The sequence below is a fragment of the Odocoileus virginianus genome, chromosome 1 (genome assembly GCF_023699985.2).
Source record: "Odocoileus virginianus isolate 20LAN1187 ecotype Illinois chromosome 1, Ovbor_1.2, whole genome shotgun sequence".
Lineage (NCBI taxonomy): Eukaryota > Metazoa > Chordata > Mammalia > Artiodactyla > Cervidae > Odocoileus > Odocoileus virginianus.
This window is the reverse complement of record NC_069674.1, coordinates 86,217,401-86,231,120: the sequence shown is the minus strand read 5'-3', so window position 1 is coordinate 86,231,120 and position 13,720 is coordinate 86,217,401.

Sequence of the window (13,720 nt, the reverse complement as noted above, 5' to 3'; positions counted from 1 at the left end):
AATCTACTTTTATGAAGATTTTTTTTGTGTTAATAAATAATAGCAATGTGCTCTGCAGTGCTTAGTCATTCAATTGTGTCTGACTCTTTGGACTCTTTGTGGCCTCATGGACTGGGGCCCACCAGGCTCCTCTGTCCATGGGGACTCTCCAGGCAAGAATACTGGCTTGGCTTGCCATGCCCTCCTCCAGGGGATCTTCCCGACAGAGGCATTGAACCCAGGTCTCCCACATTTCAAGCGGATTCCTTTACGGCTGAGCTACCAGAGGAGCCCAAGAATACTGGAGTGGGTTAGCTTATCCCTGCTCCAGGGATCGAACTAGGGTCTCAGGCATTGCAGGCGGATCCTTTACCAGCTACCTTTGGACAATAAATCACATATTAAAATGAAAAATAGAATCTTTTTGTGGATGAGGATTCATTTGGAGGGCAGTTCAAACTTAGTGCAGTTTATCCTCTCTATGAGGCCTCATTCAAATCAAAGGGCATTTGAATTGTTCATCACTGTATTTTGTTTTAAGCTGCTTCTTTTTCAATCAGAGTCCCACTTCTAAGGGGAATAATGTCTCCTGTCTCCACATGAAGTCCAAGTGCTCTCTTCCTTAAGTGCTTAGATGTAACCCACAGAATCCCATAACCTGTACGTTTGAAATACTTGTAGGCTCAAAACATGATGGTCTTGCCTTTATGTTCCATTTGGCATTCAAAGTTCTATTTCACTAACCCATTGAGCTAGATTAAGTAAAATTCCATCTTTCCTCATTAGAATATTTTATTTTTGTTTTAATATTGCTTATTATATTTATTAACATTCCCTGTCAAACTTTGTTTTCTATATTTTGAGTCAAGGGGAAATTACAGAGTAGAAGAAAGAGACGCAAACAGACATAGGATGATCAGGATATTTCCAAAATATGCAGGATGAAACTAACACAACCAGTGTTCAGTCCAATGTTTGTGGAATTGAGTCCTTTGAAAACTATAGGTACAGACAAAGCAGAGCTCCATTTGACTGGGAGCCAAGGATCACCTGGTACTATTTTTGTATGGTCTATTATTATCAAGAAATGTCTTTACAGAGAGTGCAAGTATAATGACCTTTCAGTCCTCTAAATGTGGATAAGATCTCAATGTCAAAATACATTGCTATGCCTCACCACATTGCACGAAAGAAAATTAATCAAAGTTTTATGTGTGCAGATGGAAATGCCTAAGCCAGTTTTACAAACCAATTACTGTTCAGTTCCAAAATCCTGTAACTTGTTCAAGATTTAATACACACTGAACAGCCTCAGAACTCCTTGAAGAATAATAATTCACACTTAATGTAGAATGTAAGCTGACTACTATTTCTGTGTTCTTTAGTTCCTATATTTTTTAGTTAAGGCAAGTTATACTTCAGGACCACGCAGGAGGTGCCTTTGTAGAATATGTTTTCTGCTGATTGGCCTTTTTACAAAGACGTTCGCAGTGTATTTTTAGTGAGGTAGGACCGTTGCTATTAGGAGTTCTGATTCTGCACTCCTTATTTAGAATACATGTCCTGAGAATCCTAGATAAAGACAGCTGAATTTAGGATAAAGAAACAAGGTTTTATTTTAGCATTTGTCATGGCTAAACCTTAAGGATTACTATGAAAAGGTCTAATTCTGCAGGAAATTTTGTTGTTGTTATTGTTTTTGCTTAGAAAAGTTGTCGATGTCCAGATCAAAGAATACACTTTGCTGTTTTATTTTAAAATTTTTGTTACAATGTAAGTAATATTGCATATGTCTTTAATACAAATTAAAGACAGAGATAAACAAAAATGAAAATAATTCACACATAATTTTACCACTCAAAGATAACCATTGTTAATATTTTAGCATTCAATATTATATATAATCTGATGAACACTTTTTAAATAATTGACATAATATGCTAAAATTGATAATACTATTATATTTTTAACATTTCATTCTAGATTTAAAAAATTGCAATGTATCACATTATGACAGTCACTTAATAAGCAATATATTTTTAATGTTTTTCCATGTCTTCAAAAAACTCAATTATGATGGTAAGAAAATATTATAGACTAAATATAAAGTGTCCCATATATGAATCTTCAATCATTTTTATTATTCCATGAAACTGTTTTGAAAAATTCAGATACCCAATTGCTCATTTTAAGTAAATATTTACATTTTAAATCATGGGTTTAATAGCTAACAAATGTGCCATATCCATAATATTAAAATATTAACATTTTAGCTTAAAACTGCTACAGAGCTCTTAAGTATAGCTAATGGAATCTAATGGCATAGTGATTTGGTGTCCACAGTCATACATTTGAAAAATATATCAAGATGTCTTTGTCAGACAGTATACATTATCCCTTTTCCGTGTTATAATCATATTTCCATTACATTTACCCCCACTGATTTTTCTTGTCCTAATAGAATCTATTTTTACTTTTGAAGTATTTATGTTTCAAAAAGATTTATTGATTACATTTTTATACCTCTCTGAAGCAAAATATACATATAAAATGACATTTGAAAATTCACTTATTATCTACTACCATTTTTTGAAAGTTCTTTTTTGTATTGTGTTATAATTATATTTAATATTAAATAATCAATGGTAGATAAATGAATTGCATTTTTTATAATTTATTATTAAATATTAAAGTAATGTTTTCTTGGAAATATGTTTCTTAATAAAATGGATAATTTCTTCTTCAATAAAAGTCATATCCACAGGTGAGTATGCCCTATTCCTAAAATGAGACAAATTTTGGTAATTGAACATTCACTTGTATGTGCTATACTGTGTTTAGTTGCTCAGTTGTGTCCAACTTTTTGCTACCTCATGGACTGTAGCCTGCAGGCTCCTCTGTCCATGGGGATTCTCCACGCAAGAATACTGGAGTGCGTTGCCATGCCCTCCTCCAGGGGATCTTCCCAACCCAGGGATCGAACCCAGGTCTCCTGCATTGCAGGTAGATTCTTTACTGCCTGAGACACCACAGAAGCCCACTTGTAAGTATGTGGCTTACAATTGTTTTTATTGTTGTTTCTAAGTGATTGTTTATGAAAGAATTCATAGCACATTTCCTCAACTTAGCCTAAATTTGAATAAGTATGTGGCAGGAATGGAAAAATACATAGAGAAGTAGTTGACATGTGATGGTGAACAGGAGACATAACCAAAGAAAAGACAAATACAAATGTACAATATCTATTATATTTTAGCAAATGTTACTGAAAATCTATGTCGTATGAGTCTGAGTGTATGTTAAAAGGACTCTGCAACCCATTAAGCTACCTCCACCACTTTTTTTTTTTATTTAACCAAAACTTGAGATGGTCATAAGAAGTAAAAAAAAAAAATACAACATATTATATATATGTATTATATTTCACTACCTCCTTCTTGAAATCATTTTTTAAAAAAATATAACAGAGACCCAAACAATGTCTTAATTAAAGAAGACTTACAGAGACCCAAACAGTGTCTTAATTAAAGAAGGCTTCCGGCCTTCTTCCAGACGCCAGAATTTTGAACTGTTGTTTGGTGCCTCATAATCTTTATACAATACTTTGTATACTTTATACAGAACTTTGGCCACCTGATATGAAGAACTGACTCATTGGAAAAGACCCTGATGCTGGGAAAGATTGAGGGTGGGAGGAGAAGGGGACAACAGAGGATGAGATGGTTGGATGGCATCACCAACTCTATGGACCTAAGTTTGAGTAAACTCCAGGAGTTGGTGATGGACAGGGAGGCCTGGCATGCTGCAGTCCATGGTGTCGCAATGAGTTAGACATGACTGAGTGACTGAACTGAACTGAACTGAATCTTTATACAATGCAGTTCATAAATTCAGAATGGGTGAAAGATGCGTTTTTTTGTTTTTTGTTTTTTTTAGTAAAATAGACAAAGGCATTAGGGAAAGTGAAGCAAAGGAAGGAAAATAGACATGATATTTTGATCATGGGAACAATCAAGAAAAAATTCATTTTAAAAAACAAAGATCTGAAAATTGATTTTCTTACATATACTGTCAATACTTAAGTTCTATACAGAGTGTCTTCAAATACCCTCAAAGATACTAAACCTTGGGTTGAGTATCATTGGTGTGCTAGGTCTTTAACGCTAAAACATCTGCATAAATATACTGACAAGTGATTAATATTAAAACACAATTGTTTTTAAGATGGTTAGTCAGAAAGAGGACATTCCAACACTCCAAACAAGTGTTTGTGGATCTGCATTAACTCCACATTTCAGATACTCTCTTGGTGGTTCCCTATTTTGCATGTCTTTTCAAACTTGTCTCTCCCACCAGTCTCTTGCTCACCCATTAGTCTCTGACTATTTCACAGCTTTCGCTAACTAATGCTGTCTTCTTGTTTATTACTTTACTTTTTTCCTGGCCCCTTCTCTGCCTTAAGACTTTTCTCTGTACATCCTTTCAGCTTCAGTCTCACTGCCTGATTCCTTCAAAATTCACAGTTGCAGTTTCCTTAGAGCAAGATTCTGATTAACACAGCTTACTCCACTTGGGCAGAGATTTTTTTTTAATTGGAGTATAATTGCTTTACAATGTTGTGTTAATTTCTGCTGTACAGCGAAGTGAATCAGCTACATGTATACACGTATCCCTTCCCTCTTGAATCTCCTTCCCACCCCATCCCACCGCTCTAGGTCATCACAGAGCACTGAATTGAGCTCCCTGTGCAATACAGAAGCTTCCTGCTAGCTAGCTATTTTACACGTGGTAGTGTATGTATGTCGGTGCTACTGGTTGTGGATGGATGTAAAGTTGGTCAGAGATTTTGATGCCAAGATACCCTGAGCTTATGGCCAGCTCACAGACTGGCTGCCCACTTTGATTTGGTAAAGGTGGATGGTGTCATCAAAGGCTTGAGACTGCCCCTTCAGTAATGATTCACCTTGCACACAGAACACCAGTTAGGACTCTAAAGAACACCGCTATATCCTCAGTAATACTATTTTGCATCTTGTCTTTTTGACAAAGCAATATATTGTAAACATTCCTTCATGATAATACGTTTTTGTGATATCACCTTAATATAATAGTTTCCAAACAACATTGTGCACTGCAACTGGGAGCTTAAAAAATAATGATGCCTCAGACTCAGTCTCAGAAATAATGATTTTTGAAAAGTGACCCAGGCTTTGAAATTTTTAAAGTATCTTCAAATGATTCTGAATTGCAGATAATTTCATGAACCAAGGAACTGTGGATCCACAATGTCCTTGAGTGGATGCACTTTAACTTATTTAATAAACTTTTTCTCAGTAGATATATTTTAAGGTTGTCATTAAGTCTTCACTACCTTAAGCAACACTAACAAAAATATCCTCTTAGCAAAATTTCTGAGCACATATGTGGTTACTTTCCTAGGACACATTCTTAACTACTGGAATTATTGAATCAAAAGGCATCAACAATTCAAAACAGACCTCAAAAAATCCACAAATTTCTACTTTTGCAAACAAGGTATGCATTAATATATTTGCCTAAACCAGGTGGCTCAGTGATAATCTGCCTACCAATGCAGAAGATGCAGGAGATGCGGGTTCAATCCCTGGATCAGGAAGATCCCCTGGAGGAGGAAATGACAACCCACTCCAGTATTCTTACCTGGAAAATTCCATAGAGGAGCCTGGTGGGCTTCAGTCCATGGGGTCGCAAAGGATCAGACAGGACTGAGCGACTGAGCATGCACACTCACACTAAGCCCAAATAATATTGTGGTGGCGGTTTAGTTGCTAAGTCGTGGATCCCATGGACTGTAGCCTGCCAGGCTCCTCTATCCATGGGATTCTCCAGGCGAAACTTCTGTAGTGGATTGCCATTTCCTTCTCCAGAGGATCTTACTGACCCAGGAATCGAACCCGGGTCTCCTGCATTGCAGGCAGAATCTTTACCGATTGAACTATAAGGGAAGCCCACATAGTACTGAGTATTTAATTATTAGTTTTTTCTATTTGGAAGTAAAAAAAAAAAAACTGCATGTTTTATTTTAATTTTCTTTCTTACATTACTAGGAAGCTTAAATTCCATCCCATTCTCAATCTATTTTGCCCTTGTTTTCCTTCTGTGAATTATTCATACTTGTGTTTGTTCATTTTTTTCTGAGATGATCATCATTTCTCTGATTCATTTATTTCTCTTTACACATTAAAGCTATAGATCATTTGTCATATATACAGTGAATATATTCAAGATTGTTGTTTGCTTTCATTGTTGCTTTGCCATATAGATTTCTGTGAGGTTAAATAATTCAAATTTTAAAAATTTTTCTGTTTTCAGTATTAGTTTCTTTTCTAATGTGTTGGTATAATTGACATATAACATTAGATTAGGTTTCAGGTGCACAATGCAACGATTTGACATTTGTACATTTTGTGAAATGATCATCACGACGTCTGGTTACCACTACCACTTGAATAGTTTCAATTTTTTTCTTTTTCTTTTTTTTTTCTTGTGATGAAAGTTTTTTAGATTCACTCTCAACAAGTTTCAAATATGCAATATGATATTATTAAGTACAGCTACCCAGGTGGCACTAGTGGCAAAGAGCTTGCCTGCAAATGCAGGAGACAAGAGATATAGGTTCAATCCCTGGGTGGGGAAGACTCCCTGGAGGGAGGGTGTGATAACCCACTCCAGTATTCTTGCCTAGAGAATCCCATGGACAGAGGAACCTGGTGCATCCATAGGGTTGCAAAGAATTGGACATGACTAAAGTGACTTAGCATGCACGTGTACACCATGCCATATATTACATCTTTATACCATTTATTCGTAACTTGAAGTTTGTACCTTTTGTACTGATTCCCTTCACCTATTTTTCCTACCTCTGGCTACCACCAATCTGTTCTCTGTATCTGTTAGCTTGGGTTTTTGTTTACTTTATTAGTTTGTTTTGCTTTTTAGATTTCATGTAAAACTATGGTATCATATGATATCATACAGTATTTATCTTTCTGTCTGACTTATTTCCCTTAACATAATGCCCTCAAGGTGTGTTCACATTTTTGAAAATGGAAAAAAATCATTCTTTTTAAAGGCTGGATAGTATTTCAGTGTGTGTGTGTGTGTGTGTGTGTGTGTGTGTATTCACCATTTTATTTATCCACTGATGGACACAAGTTGTTTCCATATCTTAGTTGTTGTAAATAATGCTGCAATGAACACAGGAGTACATACATTTTTTTGAATGAGTGTTTTCATTTTCTTTGGATAAATACTCAGAGTGGAATTGCTGGATCATATGGTAGTTCCACTTCTAATTTTTTGAAGACCTTTTATACTGTTTTCCTTAGCAGATGCTCCAATTTACATTTCCATCAGTAATGCACAAGGGTTCTCTTTTCTCTGCATCCTTGCCAGCACTTCTTAGTTCTTGTCTGACTAATAGCCACTCCAACAGTGGCTTCCCTGGTGGCTCAGGCAGTAAAGAATCTGCCTGCAATGCAGGAGACCTGGGTTCGATCCCTTGGTCAGGAAGATCCCCTGGAGAAGGAAGTAGACACCCACTCCAGTGTTCTTGCCTGGATAATCTTACGGACAGAGGATACTGGCAGGCTACAGTCCATGGGGTTGCAAAGCATTGGACACGACTGAGCGACTAAGTGCACACACACACACACACACACTCTAACAGATGTGAGGTGACATCTCACTGTGGTTTGGATTTGCATTTTCCTGAAGGTTAGTGAAGTTGAGCATTTTTTCATATGCCTAGTGGATATCTGTATGCTCTCTTTAAAAAAATGCCTACTCAAATTTTCTGTGTATTTTTTAATAAAAATTATTATATTGAAGTCTATGAGTTCTTTATATATTTTGGATATTAACTCCTTATCAGATGTATGATTTGCAAATTTTTCTTTCATTCTGTAGGTTGCCTTTTAATTTCATTGATGATTTCTTTTGCTGTGCAGAAGCTTTTCATTTTGATGCAGTCCCACTTGTTTATTTTTGTTTTTGTTGTCTTTTCTTTCAGAGTCAGATTTAATAAAACATTGCTAAGACTGATATCAAGGAGCTTATCACCTACATTTTCTTCTAACAGCTTTATGGTTTCTTCTCACTTTTAAGTATTTTACCAATTTTAGGTTAATTTGTGTGTATGATGAAAGAAGTAGTCTAGCTTAATTCTGTTGTATGTGACTGTCCAGTTTTCCTAGCACTGTTTATTGAAAAGAGTGTCCTTTCTCCATTGTATATTTTTGCCTCCTTTGTTGTAAATTAATTGGCCATGTGACTGTGAGTTCTGGGCTTTCTGGTCTGTTCCATGATCTATGTGTGCCAGTTTCTTGGCTTAAGAAATACAGTCCTTCATTGACAATTTTTCTAACCCTCAGAAAAAAACTTATTGAAACTGAAATTGATTGTTTTATACGATAAATAAATGAGATCTTAAAAATATAACAGGTTTGTATTATTCAGCTATTATCTGCATCCATCTCTTATCAGAAGCATAAGTGACCAGACACAAGAGACATGTAAAAGTTTACCTCCAAAAAGTGCTTCGTTTTCACAACAGCTCAGCAACTGAAACTTTCAGATATTCCTGGGTACACTGAGGCAATAGGAAAACAAGAGTGATGGTATAATGAAACTAGATGATGTTCAACTGAAGACTCTCTTGCTCATTTTGTCTCATAATCAAAATTCCAAGAAGAGCTTAAAAGGGATTTGGTCGCCCATAGTGCTACGCTGATGCCTGTGTTTGTCTGTAATGTAATCCGTAGATGTAGATACAGATATCAAGTCCTGTGGAAAGTTAGCATTAAATTACTGGCTAATGTAACTCTGAGAGAATTGTGTTCAGTACAGCATGTCTTTGAACCAACTCAAATATCCTTATACTTGTCCTTCAGTTTATGATGCTGAACGTATGTGCTCTAGCCCTGTAAGAAAATAGCAAAGATGAGATTGCCGGGTAGTCTCATTTAGACAGTTAATTTTATCTTTGTTTTCTTAAGTCACATTTCATTATTCTTCTCGCTGGTGCAAAACTAATTGGCTCTTATCACAGTTGCATTACCTTCAAAGGCAGATAAAATTAATGCAAAGTAAAAGATCACTAGAATCAGAGATATCTGGTTAAAAGGGAGACAGGCTTGCATAAAGTGGTCGCACAATCCACAGAAGGCTCTGGCAGAATAATAAATCATTACTTTCTCCAGGTTATCATCTTGTACTCTAGTTCATTATTTTGTATCATTTTGTTTTAACCTTGGATTGTCCCTACTACATCTGCTCTGCTGTGATTAATTCTGCTGATGGAAATAAACTGTCGAAGGGCAATGCTGTACTGCATGACTAATTAGCCTACCGAATTATGTCCATAAATTAACATTTTGTTTTTATTCATTTAAATAAATCAAAGTTGTCCAAACTTATTCTGTACAGATGACTCTAATACCCATTTATCTTTGTAATCTTTTAGCTAGATCAGGTTGCTTACTTTTCGGTCAACTAATTCCAAACGGTTTCTTACCTGTGTTGCGGTTAGTTGCTCAGTTGTGTCTGACTCTTTGTGACCCCATGGACTGTAGCCCGCCAGGCTCCTCTGTCTGTGGGATTCTCCAGGCAAGAATACTGGAGTGGGTTGCCATGCCCTTCTCCAAGGGAGCTTCTCAACCCAGGGATTGAACCCAGATCTCCTGCATTGCAGGTGCATTCTTTACCAGCTGAGCTACCAGGAAAGCCCTTCTTTCCTGTACTTTTCTACAACTACTATAGGACCTACCTTAGTCCCAGTTGGTCCTAGTGGAAGAAAACATTTTTTTGTTTGTTTTAGTTAAGCTGAACTCTGTATCAGGCTTTCTGTTTTAGTTTACCTGTCCTCCGCTTCCTCCTGTCCTCGGTTCTGGTCGCAGGCCCTCATCCTCGGTTTCTATTGTTATATGAAAGTTATGGTACTTGTAGAGTGAATGTTTGCATCTCCCCCAAACTCATGTGTTGAAGTACTAACCCCCCAGTCCTAATCCCCAGTGGTGGTAGAAGATGGGGCCTTTGGGTGGTAATTAGGCTTAGATTGGGATGTGAGGTTGGGACCTACATGATGAGATTAACATCCTGATAAAAAGAGGGGGAGACACAAACTCTCCATGTTGTGAGGATGTGGTAAGAAGGCTGCAAGCTAAGAAGGATGTGTTCATCAGACATCATGTTGGCCAGCACCTTGATCTTAGAATCTCTAGCCTCCAGGACTGTGAAAAACATTTGTCGTTTAAGCCACCCAGTTTATAGTATGCTGTTATAACAGCCTAAACTGACTAACACAGGTTACTACTGAGAAAAAAACAAAAACAAAAACCCAAATTCTTCTCATAAGAATCTTCTAGGGCCTCTATCAGAAGAAAAAGAAAAGACATTTTATAATACTGAGGCAGGGACCAAGCCATTGATTTCTTTTAGGCCTTCACTTAAAACAACAGTTAGGATCAAGGAAACTTTCAAAGTCTGCTCAAGATTGCTATATGAGATAATATTATTAGTTACAGAACAGATTATTTTAAGAACATAAAAATGGATGGGAAGCTTCTCTCTATATTCTGCAACATTGGGTTACCTGCCTCCAAAGATAATTTGAAGATTAGGATTTAGTCTTTTCAGAACCTTCTTTCACTGGTCTTATTTTAATAAAAGCAGTTAGGCCCTTTTCAGTAAGGGGTTCACTCCCTGCCACCTTGGGAGACTGAATAATATGAGAGAATTTACAAGCCGCATGCTGATTTCAGAAAGCTCTCACAGCGACCGTCCTAAACTCATATGCAAGAGTGTCCTGGACTGGCCCCTTCCTGCCCATGGGACCTGATTGTGCACATGCTTCCCAAGTTCATGTTCCGTGAGGACATATTGGTAGCTTGAATTTGACACGAGTATTTATTCCATGAAAATATGCAAACAGTGCCAGTTAGGACTTAAGTTTTCCAGAAAGCTGGGTGTTAAACCTTTAGCAGCATCCCACTGTTTATAATCCAGGTCAGCGTCTCTAGGCATGGCTCTCCGATCATGTCTTTTTGGATTAAACTCTTCACTGGTTCATAGAAGAAGAACCTTTATATTCATTCCTGTCCAGACAGGTGTCCACAGTCCTAACACCTGTTTCTTCTTTGCCGAGGCGGAGCCACCTTATGTTTTCCCTGGTGCTCAGAGGCTCTGACAAGGGGAAGGGTGACAGGATTGAATCACTGTGTCATGCACAACTCAGTCACAACTTAGTGACCCGTGTGTTTTCAGTGGAAATGGATCTGCCAGGGGGCACTCTTTATACCAAATGAACTTGCGTCTTGTTTTTTCTTTTTAGTCTATTTCATGCCTCCTATTACTGTCTTACACACTGTAAGGGATACAACGGTCGTTTCTCACAGAATCCTTTCAAACTTCTTAGGAAATTCACTGAATTTCTAGTGATCGGAGAAATTCATTAGCCAGGACTAATGAGATATACAAAGCAAATAGGAAAGACAGGTAGTAAGAGCCAATCATTTAACTTTCTGAAATTTTAACCAAATGATCCATATTTTGAAGAAGTATACATGCTTGAGGGGCAGAGGAAGCAGAGAAGTTGGAAAAATTTGAGAGATATTTGCATTCAACTTCAGTAAAATATTGAATAACTATTATATTCAGAGATTATATTCTTCTGATTCATTTATATTCATTTAGGAAATTTTTCTGGACTTCTTATATTTATTTGTTATATTCTTCTTACATTATATTTTTATATTTATATTTATTTTTATATTTTTTCTTCTTAGGTTCATTTAACTTTTCTGACTCTTCATGGTAGAGCACATACAACATAATATTACTTTAAAAATTGGAGATTGCATAGAATTCAGCCATTATTCTTTCCTGAAGAAGCAGAAAGAACAGTGGACAATTCTTTAGTAACTCCGGGGCCCATATTCTTGTAAATGAGGCCTCAATTTGAGCTTATCTTTTTTATCATTTGCTTGTAGGAATTCAGTATATTCTACTAATGATGTTGAGGGTCCTATTTAATTCTAAGGGAGTGTGATTCCATGGTTTCCTTACAAGTCTAGGGCATATACCTATACACTAAAAAGGTTAACTGAGGATTTCGCTTGTTTGAATATGTGTAAGTTATCAAACTTTGAATAAATAACATTTTAGAGTATTTCTTAAGATTTCCACGTTATACTATCCAAATTCTGTTACCAAATAGAGGAACACAGGAAACAGTCTCCTAAGCAAGTCTATTAATAGAAGGAGATTTCTGTTTCAAGCAAAGGAAAGGAGGAAATCTAGGCTTTATTTCATGTACACACCATGTGACCAAAACTGTTCTAGCTGTTTCACACATGTTCATCTTGAATCACAGCGATTGTGTAAGATATTTTGTCTCCATTATGGAGATGAGGAATCAGAGATTCAAAGACATGTATTAACTGGGTGGTAATATAGTTGGTAAGCACTATACGCAGGAATGGAAATTAAGGTTTATCTAATTCTAAAGCTAATTTTTATTTTCATTGCCCCGTGCTTCAGAAACATGTCTGTATATGTAAAGTTTTATAAAAGAAATTTCAAAATCCATTTTTTTTCAGATTCTGAAGCAATAAAGTCTGTGTCAATATATTTCTGAGTCAAAAAACTAAAATTATCCTTACAGATCAATCCCCAAACACAAATACATTTTTTATGTATTAATTCAATATTGCTCAAAATAAAAATCACCTGAGATATCTGCTTGGTCTAGAGATAACCCTATAAGAGGGATGTCACGTAAGTTTCATTTCCTATGTCAGATCTTATCCCTTGGTAGTGGCTTTGGATTCCTGCATGGAGCAGAAATCTGAAGTTATCTCTAGAGTCAAGAAAGTGCCTTGGGACTCATCAGAGATGAGGACCATGGTCATGGGAGAGGAAAATGGCAACTCATGTACCTTGAGTTGGCTAGAACTGCCACAAATATTAGTAAAGCAGTATGTAATTTGGGATGCTACTGCTCAAAATTGCCTTTGACATTCAAAGTTCTATTTATCTCACTTTGGGGGTTTGTGTTTCCTAAGTTTGCCTGATTATAAGAATCATCTAGTCTAATTGTTTAAAAATATTGTTTGCCAGGCCTCCTCTCTGGAGATTAAGGAGGTTAAGAGTGGGAAGTCAGGAATTTTATGATTTGGCAAGTTTGGGAATATTTGAATTGCTTTTGCATTCAGAAAGTCCCTGTGAAGGCAAACATTAACTTATTAAGCAGTAATAATTTAAGACAAAATCTTCCCAGTAGAGACTTGAGCATTTATAAGCCAGGGGCAAACCATAAATCAATTTGATGGTGACTAGTGATTAGAGAAATTCAGAGCATGTGATAGCTTCCTTTATCCAGCTTGCTTTGTTCAGCTTACTGACTTTTAACCTCATTCAGCAGAGGCTTTCCTCTTGTTCATTCTACTCCAGCCAAACTGGTCTTTTTTCTGTTCTAACATGTACATGTTCTCACCTGAAAGTCTTTGTCTTTGCTGTTCCCTTGTATAGTATATCATTCCTGGAGACCCTCACAGGGCTGGTGTCCTTAATTCTCTTTCAAGTGGTAGGGCTGTTAAGTGAAAAACCCAAATGGTAAGCAAAGAGGAAGAAGAAAAGCACGATTTTAAATGTGTGAAGCAGATTCATTGCCTATCTGACAACCGAACATTTCCATTTTGTAAAA